Source organism: Vicugna pacos, unplaced genomic scaffold (assembly GCF_048564905.1).
Source record: "Vicugna pacos unplaced genomic scaffold, VicPac4 scaffold_20, whole genome shotgun sequence".
NCBI lineage: Eukaryota > Metazoa > Chordata > Mammalia > Artiodactyla > Camelidae > Vicugna > Vicugna pacos.
The window spans coordinates 78,259,674-78,278,804 of record NW_027328741.1 but is presented as its reverse complement, the minus strand read 5'-3'; positions in this window follow the sequence as shown (position 1 = coordinate 78,278,804).

The window sequence follows — 19,131 nt, the reverse complement described above, 5'->3', positions numbered from 1 at the left end:
TGGGAATACCTGTGCTCCTTGAAAAAAGCATGGACTCTGTATCCCCACCACCTGAACACACATGAAGAAGTTTTCTGATATCCTGAGTGTGGGCTGGCAATTTCAGGTGACAGAAGCGGCTGGGTTCTAATAGAATCCCTTAGCTTGTAATCCCTGAGTGTTTCCCTAGGACTGACTCTGAGAGAAACCTGGGGGTTGGGCTTGGAGGACCAATAGTAGCGAGTGTCCCAGATGGACTGAGGAAGTATTTAGATGAATTCTCCATAAAGGGAAACACCTGAGCACCCATTCATCTGCGTGGAGTGGGGCTTCAAATCTCCCCACCACACAAGGTTGGGTTCCAGTATCCTGACGTTGGGGTAGTTCCTCCAACTGACATCAGCGTGTTGGTTTTAATAGAATCCCTTTGCTTGTCTTACTTGATGGTTTGCCTAGGCCAGTGTGTGGTTGAAAGTGGGATTTGGGATCTAAAACTAAGTATTAGCGTGTGCCTCTCCATGGGTAGTGAAGATGTTTATACTACAACCCACAACTTGGGAATTACTGTGACTCCTGAAAAATGCGTGTGCTGTTTCCACACGTCCAACACCCACAGGAAGAAGTGTTCTGGGGTTTTGAGTGTGGGGAGGTTCCTCCAACAGACAGCAGCACCTGGGTTTTAATAGAGTCCCTTAGCTTGACTTCCCTAAGGGATTTCTTGGCCTAGCAGTAAGCGATGGTGGGGGAAGGGCTCTAAAGCCAAGTATTAGCGAGTGCATCTCTGTGGGTAGTGGAGGGTTTTAAACTACTTCCCCAACCTTGGATCACCTGTGCCCCATAAAGATGCGTGGAATCTGTTTCCCCACCTCCAGCACACACACGGAGACGTGCTCAGGTATCCTGATTGTGGGGAGGCTCCTCCAAATGAGTGCAGCGCCTGGGTTCTAAAAGAATCCCTTAGCTTGTCTTCCCTGATGGCATGCCTAGGCTGGAGAGTGGGGGAAAGTGGAGGTTGGGCTCTAAACCAAGTATTAACGAGAGCCTATCCATGGGATGTGGGTTTTTAACCTACAACCCACAACCATGGAATAAATGTGCCCCCTGAATTATGCTTTGACTGTTTCCCTTCATGCAGCACACACGCGAAGAAGTGTTCTGGTATTCTGAGTGTGGGGAGGTTGCTCAAACTGACAGCAGCACCTGGGTTCTATTAGTATCCCTTAGCTTCTGTTCCCTGAGTGTTCCTATAGGCCAGGCCACGAGGGAAAGCTGGGGGTTGGGCTTGGAGGCCAAGTAGAAGTGAGTGCATCCTGATCCACTGAGGAATTACTTAGAGGGCTTCTCCCTAAACGGAACACCTTTTCCTCCATTCATCTGGGTGCAGTGGTGCTGCACATCTCTCCCACACCTAAGAATGTGTTCTGGAATTCTGAGTGCAGGGAAGTTCCTCCAACTGACAGCAGCGCCTGGGTTCTAATTGAATCCCTTTGCTTGTCTTCCCTGATGGAAAGCCTAGGCGGGAGTGCGGGGGGCAGTATTGTTTGGGCTCCGAAACCAAGTATTTGCGATGACCTCTCTATGGTTTGTGGAGGTTTTTAAAATACATCCCTTACCTGGGAACACCTGTGCCCCCATAAAGTTCCGTGGAGTCTGTTTCCACACCTCCAGCACATACACGATCACTTGCACAGTTTTCCTGAGAGTGGGCAGCCTTCTCCAACTGAGAGCAGGGCCTTGGTTCTTATAAAATCGCTTAACTTGTCTACCCTGTTTGGTTGCCTGATACGTAGTGCTGGGGAAAGTGTGGGTTGGTCTCTAAATCCAAGTATTAGCGAGTGCTTCTCCATGGGATTTGGAGGTTATTAACCAAAACCCCACAAAATGGGAATACCTGTGCTCCTTGAAAAAAGCGTGGATTTTATATCCCCACCACCAGAACACACATGAAGAAGTTTTCTGCTATCCTGAGTTTGGGCTGGCAATTTCAGGTGACAGAAGCGGCTGGGTTCTAATAGAATCCCTTAGCTTGTAATCCCTGAGTGTTTCCCTAGGACTGACTCTGAGAGAATCCTGGGGGATGGGCTTTGAGGCCAAATAGAAGCGAGTGTCCCCGATGGACTGAGGAAGTATTTAGATGAATTCTCCATAAAGGGAAACACCTGAGCACCCATTCATCTGCGTGGAGTGGGGCTTCAAATCTCCCCACCACACAAGGTTGGGTTCCAGTAACCTGACTGTGGGGTAGTTCCTCCAACTGACATCACCGTCTTGGTTTTAATAGAATCCCTTTGCTTGTCTTCCCTGATGGTATCCCTAGGCCAGTGTGTGGTTGAAAGTGGGATTTGGGATCTAAAAATAAGTATTAGCGTGTGCCTCTCCATGGGTAGTGGAGATGTTTAAACTACAACCCACAACTTGGGAATTACTGTAACCCCTGATAAATGCGTGTGCTCTGATTCCCCACGTCCAGCACATACAGGAAGAAGAGTTCTCGGGTTCTGAGTGTGGGGAGGTTCCTCCAACTGACAGCTGCACCTGGGTTTTAATAGAATCCCTTAGCTTGACTTCCCTAAGTGTATTCCTAGGCCTTGCAGTAATCGATGGTGGGGGATGGGCTCTAAAACCAAGTATTAGCTAGTGCATCTCTGTGGGTAGTGGAGGGTTTTAAACTACTTCCCCAACCTTGGAAATCCTTTGCCCCATAAAGATGCGTGGAATCTGTTTCCCCACCTCCTGCACACACACGGAGACGTGCTCAGGTATCCTGATTGTGGGGAGGGTCCTCCAAATGACAGCAGCGCCTGGGTTCTAAAACAATCCCTTAGCTTGTCTTCCCTGATGGCATGCCTAGGCTGGAGAGTGGGGGAAAGTGGGGGTTTGGCTCTAAACCAAGTATTAGCTAGAGCCTATCCATGGGATGTGGGTTTTTAACCTACAACCCACAACCATGGAATAAATGTGCCCCCTGAAAAATGCTTTGACTCTTTCCCTACATCCAGCACACACGCGAAGAAGTGTTCTGGTGTTCTGAGTGTGGGGAGGTTCCTCAAACTGACAGCAGCACCTGGGTTCTATTAGTATCCCTTAGCTTCTGTTCCCTGAGTGTTACTTTAGGCCAGGCCACGAGGGAAAGCTGGGGGTTGGGCTTGGAGGCCACGTAGCAGTGAGTGCCCCCTGATCCACTGAGGAAGTACTTAGAGGACTTCTCCCTAGACGGAACACCTTTTCCTCCATTCACCTGGGTGCATTGGGGCTGCACATCTCTCCCACACCTAAGAATGTGTTCTGGAATTCTGAGTGCAGGGAAGTACCTCCAACTGACAGCAGCGCCTGGGTTCTAATTGAATCCCTTTGCTTGTCTTCCCTGATGGAAAGCTTAGGCGGGAGTGCGGGGGATAGTGTGGTTTGGGCTCCGAAACCAAGTATTTGCGATGACCTCTCTATGGTTTGTGGAGGTGTTTAAACTACATCCCTAACCTGGGAACACCTGTGCCCCCATAAAGATCCGTGGAGTCTGTTTCCCCACCTCCAGCACACACATGAAAAATTGTTCTGGTATTCTGAGTGTGGGGAGGCACTTCCCTCTGAGAGCAGCATCTGGGATCTAATAGGATCCCTTAGGTTATCTTCCCTGAGTGTTTTCCAAGGACGGGATGGGAGCGAAAGTGGGGGTTGGGCTGTAAAGCCAAGTAATAGCGAGTGCCTCTCTATGGGCAGTGGAGGTGTTTAAAGTACATTCCGTCCCTGGGAACACCTGTGCCCCCTTAAAGTTGCGTGGACTATGTATCTCCAACAACAGCACACACACAAAGTCTTGTTCAGGTATCTTGAGTGTGGGGAGACTCCTCCAACTGACAGCAGCGCCTGGGTTCCAATAGAATCCCTTAGCTTGTCTTAGCTGATGGCATGCCTAGGCTGGAGGGTGAGGGAAAGTGGGGGTTTGGTTTGAAGTCCAAGTAGCAACGAGTGCCCCCCGATTTACTGAGGAAGTACTTAGAGGATTTCACCCCAATGTGGAACACCTGTGCCCCCATTCATCTGTGTGTACTGGTTATCCACACCTCCCCCACACACAAGGCTGGGATCCGGAATCCTGAGTGTATGGAGGATCCTCCAACTGACAGCAGCGCCTGCGTTCTAATAGAATAACTCAGCTTGACTTCCCTAAGTTATATCCTAGACCTAGTAGTGAGCGATAGTGGGTAATGGGCTCTAAAGCCAAGAATAAACGTGTGCATCACTTTGGGCAGTGGAGGATTTGAAACTACTTCCCGAACCTTGGAACACCTGTGCCCCCATAAAGATGCGTGGACTCTGATTTCCCACCTCCAGCACACACACGGAGACGTGCTCAGGTATCCTGATTGTGGGGATGCTCCTCCAAATGACAGCAGCGCCTGGGTTCTAATAGAATTCCTTAGCTTGTATTCCTTGAGTGTGTCCCTATGCCGGGCTGAGAGGGAAATCTGGGAGTTTGGCTTGGAGGCCAAGTAGCAGCAACTGCCCCCCGATGGAATATGGAATTATTTAGAGGACTTCTCCCTAATGGGAAACAAGTGTGACCCCATTCATCTACTTGGATTGTGGCTCCACATCTCCCCGCCACACAAGGTTGGCTTCCGGAATTCTGAGAGTGGGAAAGTTCCTCCAACTGAGAGCAGTGCCAGTGTTCTAGTAGAATCCTTATGCTTCTCTTCCCTGATGGATTGCATAAGCTGGAGTGCGGTTCAAATTGGGATTTGGACTCTAAATCCAAGTATTAGTGAGTGCCTCTACATGGGAAGTTGAGGTGTTTAACCAACAACCCCCAACTAGGGAATACCTTTGCCCCATGGAATATGCGTGGACACTGTTTCTCCACCAACAGCACACACACGAAGAAGTTTTCTGGAATCCTGAGCATGGGGAGGCTACTCCAAATGACAGCAGCACCTGGGTTCTATTACAATCCTTTAGCTTGTGTTCCCTGAGTGTTTACATAGGCCAGGCTTTGATCTAATGTGGGATTTGGTCTCTATAGCTAGGTTTTAGCGAGTGCCTCTCTATGGGCATGGAGGTTTTTAAAACTACATCCCTAACCTTTAAACACCTGCCCCCCATATAAATGCGTGGTCTCTCTTTCCCCACCTCCAGCACACCCACGAAGAAGAGTTCTGGTATAATGAGTGTGGGTAGGCACCTCCAAATGACAGCAGTAACTGGGAAATTATAATATCATTTGGCTTGCTTTCCCTGAGTGTTTCCATTGGCCAGGTTGTGAGCGAAGTTGGCTGTTGGGCACTAAAGACGAGTAATAGCGAGTGCCTCTCTATGGGCAGTGGAGGTGTTTAAAATACATCCCCAAACTTGGAACAACTGTGTCCCCCAAGAAATGCGTCGACTCTTTTTCCCCAACTCCAGCACACACACGAAGACGGGTTGAGGTTTCCTGAGTGTGGGGAGGCACCTACAACTGACAGCAGGGCCTGGGTTCTAATAAAGTCCATTAACTTGTCTTCACTGATGGCTAGCCTAGGCGGGAGTGCGGGGGAATTTGAGGGTTGGGCTCTAAAACCAAGTATTATTGAGTGGCTCTCCACGGGATTTGAAGTGGTTTAACCTACAACCAAATATTCGAGAATACCTGTGCCCCCTGAAAGTTGCAGGGACACAGTTTCCCCACCTTCAGCACACACACGATGTGGTGTTCTGGTATCCTGAGTGTGGGGAGACTCCTCCAACTGACAGCAGCACCTGGGATCTAATATAATTCCTATGTTTGACATCCTTCAGTGTTTTCCAAGGCCAGGCTCAGAGCCTAGGTGGGGGTTGGGCTCTAAAGCCAAGTATTAGCCTGTGCCTCTCTATGTTCAGTGGAGGTGTTTAAACGACATCCAAACCTGGGAACACCTGTGCCCTCATGAAGATGCGTGGACACTCTTTCACCACCTCCAGCACACACACGAAAATGTGTTCAGGTATCCTGAGAGTGGGGAAGATCTTCCAAATGACAGCAGTGCCTGGGTTCCAATAAAACCCGTTAGCTTGTATTTCCTGTGTGTTTCCCTATGCCAGACTGCGAGGGAAAGCTGGGGGTTGGTATTGGAGGCCATGTAGCATAGAGTGCCTCCAATGGACTGAGGAAATATTTTGAGGAATTCTCCCTAACGTGGAACACCTGTGCCCCCATTCTTCTGCGTGGGGTGGGTCTCCACACATCCCCCACACTAAAGGCTGGATTCCGGATCCTGAGTGTGGGGAAGATTCTCCAACTGACAACAGCGACTGGGTTCTAATACAATCCCTAAGTTTGCCTTCCCTGATGTCCTGTCTATGCCAGAGTGCGGGGGAATGTGGGGTTCAGCCTCGACAAACAAGTACAATCGAGTGCCTCTCCACGGGATATGGAAGATTTAAACTGCAATCCACAACCTGTGAATACCTGTGCCCCTTGCAAGATGTGTAGATCTGTTTCCCCAACTCCAGCACACACACGAAGAACTCTTCGGCTCTCCTAAGTGTGGGGACGCTCCTCAAAATGACGGCAGCAACTGGGATCTAATAGAATCTCTTGTATTGACATCCCTGATTGTTTCCTTTGGCCGCGATGTGAGTTAAGGTGGGGTTGGGCACTAAACCAAAGTAATAGCGAGTGCCTCTCTATGAGCAGTGGGAGTGCTTACCTACATCCCCAACCTGGGAACAACTGTGATCCAATAAATAAACGTGTACTTTGTTTCCCCACCTCCAGGACACACATGAAGAACTTTTCTGGTCTCCTGAGTGTGGGGAGGCTCCTCCAACTGACAGCAGCACCTGGGATCTAATAGAATCACTTGGCTTGAAATCCCTGAGTGTTTCCATAGGCCGGGCTGTGAGCGAAGGTGTGGTTGGACACTAAACCAAATTAATAGCGAGTGCCTGTCTATGAGCAGTGGAAGTGTTTAACTACATCCCCAACCTGGGAACACCTGTGCCCCCAGAAATATGCATGGACTCTGTTTCCCTCCTCCAGCACACACACGGCATTGGGTTCAGATGTCTTGAGTGTGGGGAGTTTCTTCCCACTAACAGCAGCGGCTGGGTTCTAATACAATACCTTAACTTGTCTTCCATGATGGATTGAAAAGGCCGGTGTGCGGGGGAAAGTTGGGATTTGGCTCTAAACTAAGTATTATCAAGAGCCTATCCATGGGATGTGGGTGTTTGACCTACAACCCACAACAATGGAATAACTGTGCCCCCTGAAAATGCGTATGCTATGTTTCCCCACCACGAGCACACACAGGAAGAAGTTTTCTGGGGTTCTGAGAGTGGGGAGGTTCCTCCAACAGACAGCAGCACCTGGCTTTTAATAGAATCCCTTAGCTTGACTTCCCTAAGTGTATTATTAGGCCTAGCAGTAAGCGATGGTGGGAGATGGGCTCTAAAGCCAAGTATTAGCGAGTGCAACTCTGTGGGCAGTGGAGGGTTTTAAACTACTTCCCCAACCTTGGAAAACCTGTGCCCCATAAAGATGCGTGGAATCTGTTTCCCCACCTCCAGCACACACACGGAGATATGCTTAGGTATCCTGATTGTGGGGAGGATCCTCCAAATGACAGCAGCGCTTGAGTTCTAAAAGAATCACTTAGCTTGTATTCCCTGATGGCATGCCTAGTCTGGAGAGAGTGGGAAAGAGGTGGTTGGGCTCTAAACCAAGTATTAGCGAGAGCCAATCCATGGGCTTTGGGTTTTTGACCTTCAACCCAGAACCATGGAATAAATGTGCCCCCTGAAAAATGCTTTGACTCTTTCCATACAACCAGCACACACACGAAAATGTGTTCTGGTATTCTGAGTGTGGGGAAGTTCCTCAAACTTACAGCAGCACCTGGATTCTATTAGTATCCCTTAGCTGCTGTTCCCTGAGTGTTCCTTTAAGCCAGGCCATGAGGGAAAGCTGGGGGTTGGGCTTGGAGTCCACGTAGCAGTGAGTGCCCCCAGATCCATTGAGGAAGTACTTAGAGGACTTCTCCCGAAACGGAACAACTTTTCCTCCATTCATCTGAGTGGAATGGGGCTGCACATATCTCTCACACCTAAGAATGTGTTCTGGAATTCTGAGTCCAGGGAAGTTCCTCCAACTTACAGCAGCGCCTGGGTTCTAATTGAATCCATTTGCTTGTCTTCCCTGATGGAAAGCCTAGGCGGGAGAGCGGGGGAAAGTGTGGTATGGGCTCCAAAACCAAGTATTTGCGATGACATCTCTATGGTTTGTTGCGGTGTTTAAACTACATCCCTTACCTGGGAACACTTGTGCCCCCATAAAGATCCGTGGAGTCTGTTTCCACACCTCCAGCACACACACAAACACTTGCACCGTTATCCTGACAGTGGGCAGCCTCCTCCAACTGAGAGCAGGGCCTTGGTTCTTATAAAATCGCTTGACTTGTCTACCCTGTTTGGTTTCCTGATACGGAGTGCTGTGAAAAGTGTGGGTTGGGCTCTAAATCCAAGTATTAGTGAGTGCTTCTCCATGGGATTTGGAGGTTATTAACCAAAACCCCACAACCTGGGAATACCTGTGCTCCTTGAAAAAAGCGTGGCTCAGTATCCTCACCTCCAGAACACACATGCAGAAGTCTTCTGGTATCCTGAGTGTGGGCTGGCACTTTCAGGTGACAGAAGCAGCTGGGTTCTAATAGAATCCCTTAGCTTGTAATCCCTGAGTGTTTCCCTAGGGCTGACTCTGAGAGAAACCTGAGGGTTGGGCTTTGAGTTCAAATAGTATTGAGTGCACCCCGATGGACTGAGGAAGCATTTTGATGAATTCTCCATAAAGGGAAACACCTGAGCACCCATTCATCTGCGTGGAGTGGGGCTTCAAAACTCCCCACCACACAAGGTTGTGTTCCAGTATCCTGAGGATGGGGTAGGTCCTCCAACTGATATCAAACTCTTGGTTTTAATAGAATCCCTTTGCTTGTCTTCCCTGATGGTTTGCTTGGGCCAGTGTGTGGTTGAAAGTGGAATTTCGGCTCTAAAATTAAGTATCAGCGTTTGCCTCTCCATGGGTAGTGGAGATGTTTAAACTACAACCCACAACTAGGGAATTACTGTGACCCCTGAAGAATGCGTGTTCTTTGTTTCCCCACCTGCAGCACACACACGAAATTTTGGTCTCCTGAGTGTGGGGAGGCTCCTGCAACTGACAATAGCAGCTGGGATCTAATTGGATCCATTAGATTGACTTCCCTGATTATTTTCCTTGGCCGGGTTTTGAGCGAAGTTATTGGTTGTGCTGTAAAACCAACTATGAGCGAGTTCCTATCTTTTGGTAGTGGAGGTGGTTAAAGTATATCCCCAACCTGGGAACAACTGTGCCCCCATAAATATGTTTGGACGCAGTTTCCCTCCTCCAGCACACACAAGATAACTGGCTCAGATGTTTTGAGTGTGGGGAGGTTCCTCCAACTAACAGCAGCGCCTGGGTTCTAATACAATACATTTACTTCTCTTCAATGATGGCTTGCCAAGGGCGGTGTGCGGGGGAAATTGGGGGTTGGGCTGTAAATCCAAGTATAAGCGAGTGCTTCTCCATGGGAAGAGGAATTTATTCACCAAAATCCCACAACCTGGGAATAGCTGTGCTCCTTGAAAAATGCGTGGACTCTGTTTCCCCACCACCAGCATACACATGAAGAATTGTTCTTGTATCCTGAGTATGGGGAGGCACCTCCCACTGACAGCAGCATCTGGGATCTAATAGGATCCCTTAGGTTATCTTCCCTGAGAGTTTTCCATGGACGGGATGGGAGCGAAGGTGGGGGTTGTGCTCTAAAGCCAAGTAATAGCGAGTGCCTCTCTATGGGCAGTGGAGGTGTTTAAAGAACATTCCCTCCCTGGGAACACCTGTGCCCCATAAAGTTGCGTGGACTATGTATCTCCAACAAAAGCACAGACACAAAGACTTGTTCAGGTATCCAGAGTGTGGGGAGCCTCCTCCAACTAACAGCAGCGCCTGGGTTCTAATAGAATCCCTTAGCTTGTCTTAACTTATGGCATGCCTAGGCTAGAGAGTGGGGGAAAGTGGGGGTTGGGTTTGAAGTCCAAGTAGCAACGAGTGCCCCCCGATTTACTGAGGAAGTAGTTAGAGGATTTCACGCTAATGTGGAACCCCTGTGCCCACATTCAACTGTGTGGACTGGGTATCCACACCTCCACCACACACAAGGCTGGGATCCGGAATCCTGAGTGTGTGGAAGATCCTCCAACTGACAGCAGCGCCTGCGTTCTAATCGAATAACTCAGCTTGAATTCCCTAAGTTTTATCCTAGACCAAGTAGTGAGCGATAGTGGGGAATGGGCTCTAAAGCCAAGAATAAGCGAGTGCATCTCTGTGGGCAGTGGAGGATTTGAAACTTCTTCCCCAACCTTGGAACACCTGTGCCCCCATAAAGATGCGTGGACTCTGATTCCCCACCTCCAGCACACACACGGAGACGTGCTCAGGTATCCTGATTGTGGGGAGGCTCCTCCAAATGACAGCAGCGCCTGGGTTCTAATAGAATTCCTTAGCTTGTATTCCTTGAGTGTGTCCCTATGCCGGGCTGAGAGGGAAATCTGGGAGTTTGGCTTGGAGGCCAAGTAGCAGCAACTGCCCCCCGATGGAATATGGAAATATTTAGAGGACTTCTCCCTAATGGGAAACAAGTGTGACCCCATTCATCTACTTGGATTGTGGCTCCACATCTCCCCGCCACACAAGGTTGGCTTCCGGAATTCTGAGAGTGGGAAAGTTCCTCCAACTGAGAGCAGTGCCAGTGTTCTAGTAGAATCCTTAAGCTTCTCTTCCCTGATGGATTGCATAAGCTGGAGTGCGGTTCAAAGTGGGATTTGAGCTCTAAATCCAAGTATTAGTGAGTGCCGCTCCATGGGATGTTGAGGTGTTTAACCAACAACCCCTAACAAGGAAAAACCTTTGCCCCATGGAATATGCGTGGACACTGTTTCTCCACCAACAGCACACACACGAAGAAGTTTTCTGGAATCCTGAGCATGGGGAGGCTACTCCAAATGACAGCAGCACCTGGGTTCTATTAGAATCCCTTAGCTTGGGTTCCCTGAGTGTTTACATAGGCCAGGGTTTGATCTAATGCGGGGTTTGGTCTCTATAGCTAGGTTTTAGCGAGTGCCTCTCTATGGGCATGGAGGTTTTTAAAACTACATCCCTAACCTTTAAACACCTGCCCCCCATATAAATGCGTGGTCTCTCTTTCCCCACCTCCAGCACACCCACGAAGAATAGTTCTGGTATACTGAGTGTGGGTAGGCACCTCCAAATGACAGCAGCAACTGGGAACTTATAATATCATTTGGCTTGCTTTCCATGAGTGTTTCCATTGGCCAGGCTGTGAGCGAAGTTGGGTGTTGGGCACTAAAGACTAGTAATAGCGGGTGCCTCTCTATGGGCAGTGGAGGTGTTTAAAATACATCCCCAAACTTGGAACAACTGTGCCCCCCAAGAAATGCGTCGACTGTGTTTCCCCAACTCCAGCACACACACGAAGACGGGTTGAGGTTTCCTGAGTGTGGGGAGGCACCTACAACTGACAGCAGGGCCTGGGTTCTAATACAATCCATTAACTTGTCTTCACAGATGGCTAGCCTAGGCGGGAGTGCGGGGGAATGTGAGGGTTGGGCTCTAAACCCAAGTATTATTGAGTGCCTCTCCACGGGATTTGAGGTGGTTTAGCCTACAACCAAATATTTGGGAATACCTGTGCCCCCTGAAATTTGCAAGGACACTGTTTCCCCACCTTCAGCACACACACGATGTGGTGTTCTGGTATCTTGAGTGTGGGGAGACTCCTCCAACTGACAGCAGCACCTGGGATCTAATAGGATCCCTATGTTTGACATCCTTCAGTGTTTTCCTAGGCCGGGCTCTGAGCCTAGGTGGGGGTTGGGCTCTAAAGCCAAGTATTAGCGTGTGCCTCTCTATGTTCAGTGGAGGTATTTAAACGACATCCAAACCTGGGAACACCTGTGCTCTCATGAAGATGCGTGGACACTCTTTCACCACCTCCAGCACACACACGAAAATGTGTTCAGGTATCCTGAGAGTGGGGAAGATCTTCCAAATGACAGCAGTGCCTGGGTTCCAATAAAACCCCTTAGCTTGTATTTCCTGTGTGTTTCCCTACGCCGGAATGCGAGGGAAAGCTGGGGGTTGGGATTGGAGGCCAAGTAGCATCGAGTGCCTCCAATGGACTGAGGAAATATTTTGAGGAATTCTCCCTGACGTGGAACACCTGTGCCCCCATTCTTCTGCGTGGGGTGGGTCTCCACACATCCCCCACACTAAAGGCTGGATTCCGGATCCTGAGTGTGGGGAAGATTCTCCAACTGACAACAGCGACTGGGTTCTAATACAATCCCTAAGTTTGCCTTCCCTGATGACTTCTCTATGCCAGAGTGCGGGGGAATGTGGGGTTCAGCCTCGACAATCAAGTACAATCGTGTGCCTCTCCACGGGATGTGGAGGTCTTTAAACTGAAATCCACAACCTGTGAATACCTGTGCCCCTTGCAAGATGTGTAGTTCTGTTTACCCAACTCCAGCACACACACGAAGAACTCTTCGGCTATCCTAAGTTTGGGGAGGCTCCTCAAACTGACGGCAGCACCTGTGATCTAATAGAATCTCTTGGATTGACATCGCTGATTGTTTCCTTTGGCCGCGATGTGAGTTAAGGTGGGGTTGGGCACTAAACCAAAGTAATAGCGAGTGCCTCTCTATGAGCAGTGGTAGTGCTTACCTACAAACCCAACCTGGGAACACCTGTGATCCAATAAATAAACGTGGACTTTGTTTCCCCACCTCCAGGACACACATGAAGAACTGTTCTGTTCTCCTGAGTGTGGGGAGGCTCCTCCAACTGACAGCAGCACCTGGGATCTAATAGAATCACTTGGCTTGAAATCCCTGAGAGTTTCCATAGGCCGGGCTGTGAGCGAAGGTGTGGTTGGAGACTAAACCAAATTAATAGCGAGTGCCTGTCTATGAGCAGTGGAAGTGTTTAACTACATCAACAACCTGGGAACACCTGTGCACCCAGAAAGATGCGTGGACTCTGTTTCCCTCCTCCAGCACACACGGCATTGGGTTCAGATGTCTTGAGTGTGGGGAGGTTCTTCCCACTAACAGCAGCTCCTGGGTTCTAATACAATATCTTAACTTGTTTCCATGATGGATTGAAAAGGCCGGTGTGCGGGGGAAAGTTGGGATTTGGCTCTAAACCAAGTATTAGCGAGAGCCTATCCATGGGATGTGGGTGTTTGATCTACAACCCACAACCATGGAATACCTGTGCCCCCTGAAAGATGCTTTGACTGTTTCCCTACATCCAGCACACACGCGAAGAAGTGTTCTGGTATTCTGAGTGTGGGGAGGTTTCTCCAACAGACAGCAGCACCTGGGTTTTAATAGAATCCCTTAGCTTGACTTCCCTAAGTGTTTTCCTAAGCCTAGCAGTAAGTGATGGTGGGGGATGGGCTCTAAAGCCAAGTATTAGCGAGTGCATCTCTGTGGGCAGTGGAGGGTTTTAAATTACTTCCCCAACCTTGGAACACCTGTGCCCCATAAAGATGCGTGGAATATGTTTCCCCACCTCCAGCACACACACGGAGACGTGCTCAGGTATCCTGATTGTGGGGAGGCTACTCCAAATGACAGCAGCGCCTGGGTTCTAAAACAATCCGTTAGCTTGTCTTCCCTGATGGCATGCCTAGGCTGGAGAGAGTGGGACAGAGGGGGTTGGGCTCTAAACAAAGTATAAGCGAGAGCCTATCCATGGGATGTGGGATTTTATCCTACAAACCACAACCATGGAATAAATGTGCCCCCTGAATGATGCTTTGACTGTTTCCCTACATCCAGCACACACTCGAAGATGTGTTCTGGTATTCTGAGTGTAGGGAATTTCCTCAAACTGCAGCAGCACCTGGATTCTATTAGTATCCCTTAGCTTCTGTTCCCTGAGTGTTCCTTTAAGCCAGGCCATGAGGGAAAGCTGGGGGTTGGGCTTGGAGGCCAAGTAGCAGTGAGTGCCACCTGATCCATTGAGGAAGTACTTAGAGGGCTTCTCCCGAAACGGAACAGCTTTTCCTCCATTCATCTGGGTGGAGTGGGGCTGCACATCTCTCCCACACCTAAGAATGTGTTCTGGAATTCTGAGTGCAGGGAAGTTCCTCCAACTGACAGCAGCGCCTGGGTTCTAATTGAATCCCTTTGCTTGTCTTCCCTGATGGAAAGCCTAGGCGGGAGTGCGGGGGAAAGTGTGGTTTGTGCTCCGAAACCAAGTATTTGCGATGACCTCTCTATGGTTTGTGGAGGTGTTTAAACTACATCCCTTACCTGGGAACACCTGTGCCCCCATAAAGATCCGTGGAGTCTGTTTCCACACCTCCAGCACACACACGAACACTTGCACAGTTATCCTGAGAGTGGGCAGCCTCCTCCAACTGAGAGCAGGGCCTTGGTTCTTATAAAATCGCTTTACTTGTCTACCCTGTTTGGTTACCTGATACGGAGTGCTGGAGAAAGGGTGGGTTGGGCTCTAAATCCAAGTATTAGCGAGTGCTTCTCCATGGGATTTGGAGGTTATTAACCAAAAACCCACAACATGGGAATACCTGTGCTCCTTGAAACATGCGTGGACTCTGTATCCCCACCTCCAGAACACACATGCAGAAGTGTTCTGATATCCTGAGTGTGGGCTGGCACTTTCAGGTGACAGAAGCGGCTGGGTTCTAATAGAATCCCTTAGCTTGTAATCCCTGAGTGTTTCCCTAGGACTGACTCTGAGAGAAACCTGGGGGTTGGGCTTTGAGTTCAAATAGTAGCGAGTGCCCCCCGATGGACTGAGGAATTATTTAGATGAATTCTCCATAAAGGGAAACACCTGAGCACCCATTCATCTGCGTGGATTGGGGCTTCAAACCTCCCCACCACACAAGGTTGTGTTCCAGTATCCTGAGTGTCGGGTAGTTCCTCCAACTGACATCAACTTCTTGGTTTTAATAGAATCCCTTTGCTTGTCTTCGCTGATGGTTTGCCTAGGCCAGTGTGTGGTTGAAAGTGGGATTTGGGCTCTAAAACTAAGTATCAGCGTGTGCATCTCCATGGGTCGTGGAGATGTTTAAACTACAACCCACAACTTGGGGATTACTGTGACCCCTGAAAAATGCGTGTTCTTTGTTTCCCCACCTCCAGCACACACACGAAGTTTACTGGTATCCTGAGTGTGGGGAGGCTCCTGCAACTGACAATAGCAGCTGGGATCTAATTGGATCCATTAGATTGACTTCCCTGATTATTTTCCTTGGCCGGGTTTTGAGCGAAGTTATGGGTTGTGCTCTAAAACCAAGTATTAGCGAGCTTCTATCTTTTGGCAGTGGAGGTGGTTAAAGTATATTCCCAACCTGGGAACACCTGTGCCCCCATCAAGATATGTGGACTCAGTTTCCCTCCTCCAGCACACACACGATATCTGGCTCAGATGTTTTGTGTGTGGGGAGGTTCCTCCAACTTACAGCAGCGCCTGGGTTCTAATACAATACATTTACTTCTCTTCAATGATGGCTTGCCAAGGGCGGAGTGCGGGGGAAATTGGGGGTTGGGCTGTAAATCCAAGTATTAGCGAGTGCTTCTCCATGGGAAGAGGAAATTATTCACCAAAATCCCACAACCTGGGAATACCTGTGCTCCTTGAAAAATGCGTGGACTCTGTTTCCCCACCTCCAGCACACACATGAAGAATTGTTCTGGTATCCTGAGTGTGGGGAGGCACCTCCCACTGACAGCAGCATCTGGGATCTAATAGGATCCCTTAGGTTATCTTCCCTGAGTGTTTTCCAAGGACGGGATGGGAGCGAAGGTGGGGGTTGGGCTCTAAAGCCAAGTAATAGCGAGTGCCTCTCTATGGGCAGTGGAGGTGTTTAAAGTACATTCCCTCCCTGGGAACACCTGTGCCCCCTTAAAGTTGCGTGGACTATGTATCTCCAACAACAGCACACACACAAAGTCTTGTTCAGGTATCCTGAGTGTGGGGAGCCTCCTCCAACTGACAGCAGCGCCTGGGTTCTAATAGAATCCCTTAGCTTGTCTTACCTGATGGCATGCCTAGGCGGGAGAGTGGGGGAAAGTGGGGGTTGGGTTTGAAGTCCAAGTAGCAACGAGTGCCCCCCGATTTACTGAGGAAGTACTTAGAGGATTTCACGCTAATGTGGAACACCTGTGTCCCCATTCATCTGTGTGGACTGGGTATCCACACCTCCCCCACACACAAGGCTGGGATCCGGAATCCTGAGTGTGTGGAAGATCCTCCAACTGACAGCAGCGCCTGCATTCAAATAGAATAACTCAGCTTGACTTCCTTAAGTTTTTTCCTAGACCTAGCAGTGAGCGATGGTAGGGAATGGGCTCTTAAGCCAAGAATAAGCGAGTGCATCTCTGTGGGCAGTGGAGGATTTGAAACTTCTTCCCCAACCTTGGAACACCTGTGCCCCCATAAAGATGCGTGGACTCTGATTCCCCACCACCAGCACACACACGGAGACGTGCTCAGGTATCCTGATTGTGGGGAGGCTCCTCCAAATGACAGCAGCGCCTGGGTTCTAATAGAATCCCTTAGCTTGTATTCCTTGAGTGTGTCCCTATGCCGGGCTGAGAGGGAAATCTGGGAGTTTGGCTTGGAGGCCAAGTAGCAGCAACTGCCCCCCGATGGAATATGGAATTATTTAGAGGACTTCTCCCTAATGGGAAAAAGTGTGACCCCATTCATCTACTTGGATTGTGGCTCCACATCTCCCCACCACACAAGGTTGGCTTCTGGAATTCTGAGAGTGGGAAAGTTCCTCCAACTGAGAGCACTGCCGGTGTTCTACTAGAATCCTTAAGCTTCTCTCCCCTGATGGATTGCATAAGCTGGAGTGCGGTTCAAAGTGGGATTTGGGCTCTAAATCCAAGTAATAGTGAGTGCCTCTCCATGGGAAGTTGAGGTGTTTAACCAACAACCCGTAACAAGGGAATACCTTTGCCCCCTGGAATATGCGTGGACACTGTTTCTCCACCAACAGCACACACACGAAGAAGTTTTCTGGAATCCTGAGCATGGGGAGGCTACTCCAAATGACAGCAGCACCTAGGTTCTATTAGAATCCCTTAGCTTGTGTTCCCTGAGTGTTTACATAGGCCAGGCTTTGATCTAATGTGGGGTTTGGTCTCTATAGCTAGGTTTTAGCGAGTGCCTCTCTATGGGCATGGAGGTTTTTAAAACTACATCCCTAACCTTTAAACACCTGCCCCCCATATAAATGCGTGGTCTCTCTTTCCCCACCTCCAGCACACCCACGAAGAATAGTTCTGGTATACTGAGTGTGGGTAGGCACCTCCAAATGACAGCAGCAACTGGGAACTTATAATATCATTTGGCTTGCTTTCCCTGAGTGTTTCCATTGGCCAGGCTGTGAGCGAAGTTGGGTGTTGGGCACTAAAGACTAGTAATAGCGGGTGCCTCTCTATGGGCAGTGGAGGTGTTTAAAATACATCCCCAAACTTGGAACAACTGTGCCCCCCAAGAAATGCGTCGACTGTGTTTCCCCAACTCCAGCACACACACGAAGACGGGTTGAGGTTTCCTGAGTGTGGGGAGGCACCTACAACTGACAGCAGGGCCTGGGTTCTAATACAATCCATTAACTTGTCTTCACTGATGGCTAGCCTAGGCGGGAGTGCGGGGGAATGTGAGGGTTGGGCTCTAAACCCAAGTATTATTGAGTGCCTCTCCACGGGATTTGAGGTGGTTTAACCTACAACCAAATATTTGGGAATACCTGTGCCCCCTGAAATTTGCAAGGACACTGTTTCCCCACCTTCAGCACACACACGATGTGGTGTTCTGGTATCTTGAGTGTGGGGAGACTCCTCCAACTGACAGCAGCACCTGGGATCTAATAGAATCCCTATGTTTGACATCCTTCAGTGTTTTCCTAGGCCGGGCTCTGAGCCTAGGTGGGGGTTGGGCTCTAAAGCCAAGTATTAGCGTGTGCCTCTCTATGTTCAGTGGAGGTATTTAAACGACATCCAAACCTGGGAACACCTGTGCCCTCATGAAGATGCGTGGACACTCTTTCACCACCTCCAGCACACACACGAAAATGTGTTCAGGTATCCTGAGAGTGGGGAAGATCTTCCAAATGACAGCAGTGCCTGGGTTCCAATAAAACCCCTTAGCTTGTATTTCCTGTGTGTTTCCCTACGCCAGACTGCGAGGGAAAGCTGGGGGTTGGGATTGGAGGCCAAGTAGCATCGAGTGCCTCCAATGGACTGAGGAAATATTTTGAGGAATTCTCCCTGACGTGGAACACCTGTACCCCATTCTTCTGCGTGGGGTGGGTCTCCACACATCCCCTACACTAAAGGCTGGATTCCGGATCCTGAGTGTGGGGAAGATTCTCCAACTGACAACAGCGACTGTGTTCTAATACAATCCCTAAGTTTGCCTTCCCTGATGACTTGTCTATGCCAGAGTGCGGGGGAATGTGGGGTTCAGCCTCGACAATCAAGTACAATCGTGTGCCTCTCCACTGGATGTGGAGGTCTTTAAACTGCAATCCACAACCTGTGAATACCTGTGCCCCTTGCAAGATGTGTAGTTCTGTTTACCCAACTCCAGCACACACACGAAGAACTCTTCGGCTATCCTAAGTGTGGGGAGGCTCCTCAAACTGACGGCAGCACCTGGGATCTAATAGAATCTCTTGGATTGACATCGCTGATTGTTTCCTTTGGCCGCGATGTGAGTTAAGGTGGGGTTGGGCACTAAACCAAAGTAATAGCGAGTGCCTCTCTATGAGCAGTGGAAGTGCTTACCTACAAACCCAACCTGGGAACACCTGTGATCCAATAAATAAACGTGGACTTTGTTTCCCCACCTCCAGGACACACATGAAGAACTGTTCTGTTCTCCTGAGTGTGGGGAGGCTCCTCCAACTGACAGCAGCACCTGGGATCTAATAGAATCACTTGGCTTGAAATCCCTGAGTGTTTCCATAGGCCGGGCTGTGAGCGAAGGTGTGGTTGGAGACTAAACCAAATTAATAGCGAGTGCCTGTCTATGAGCAGTGG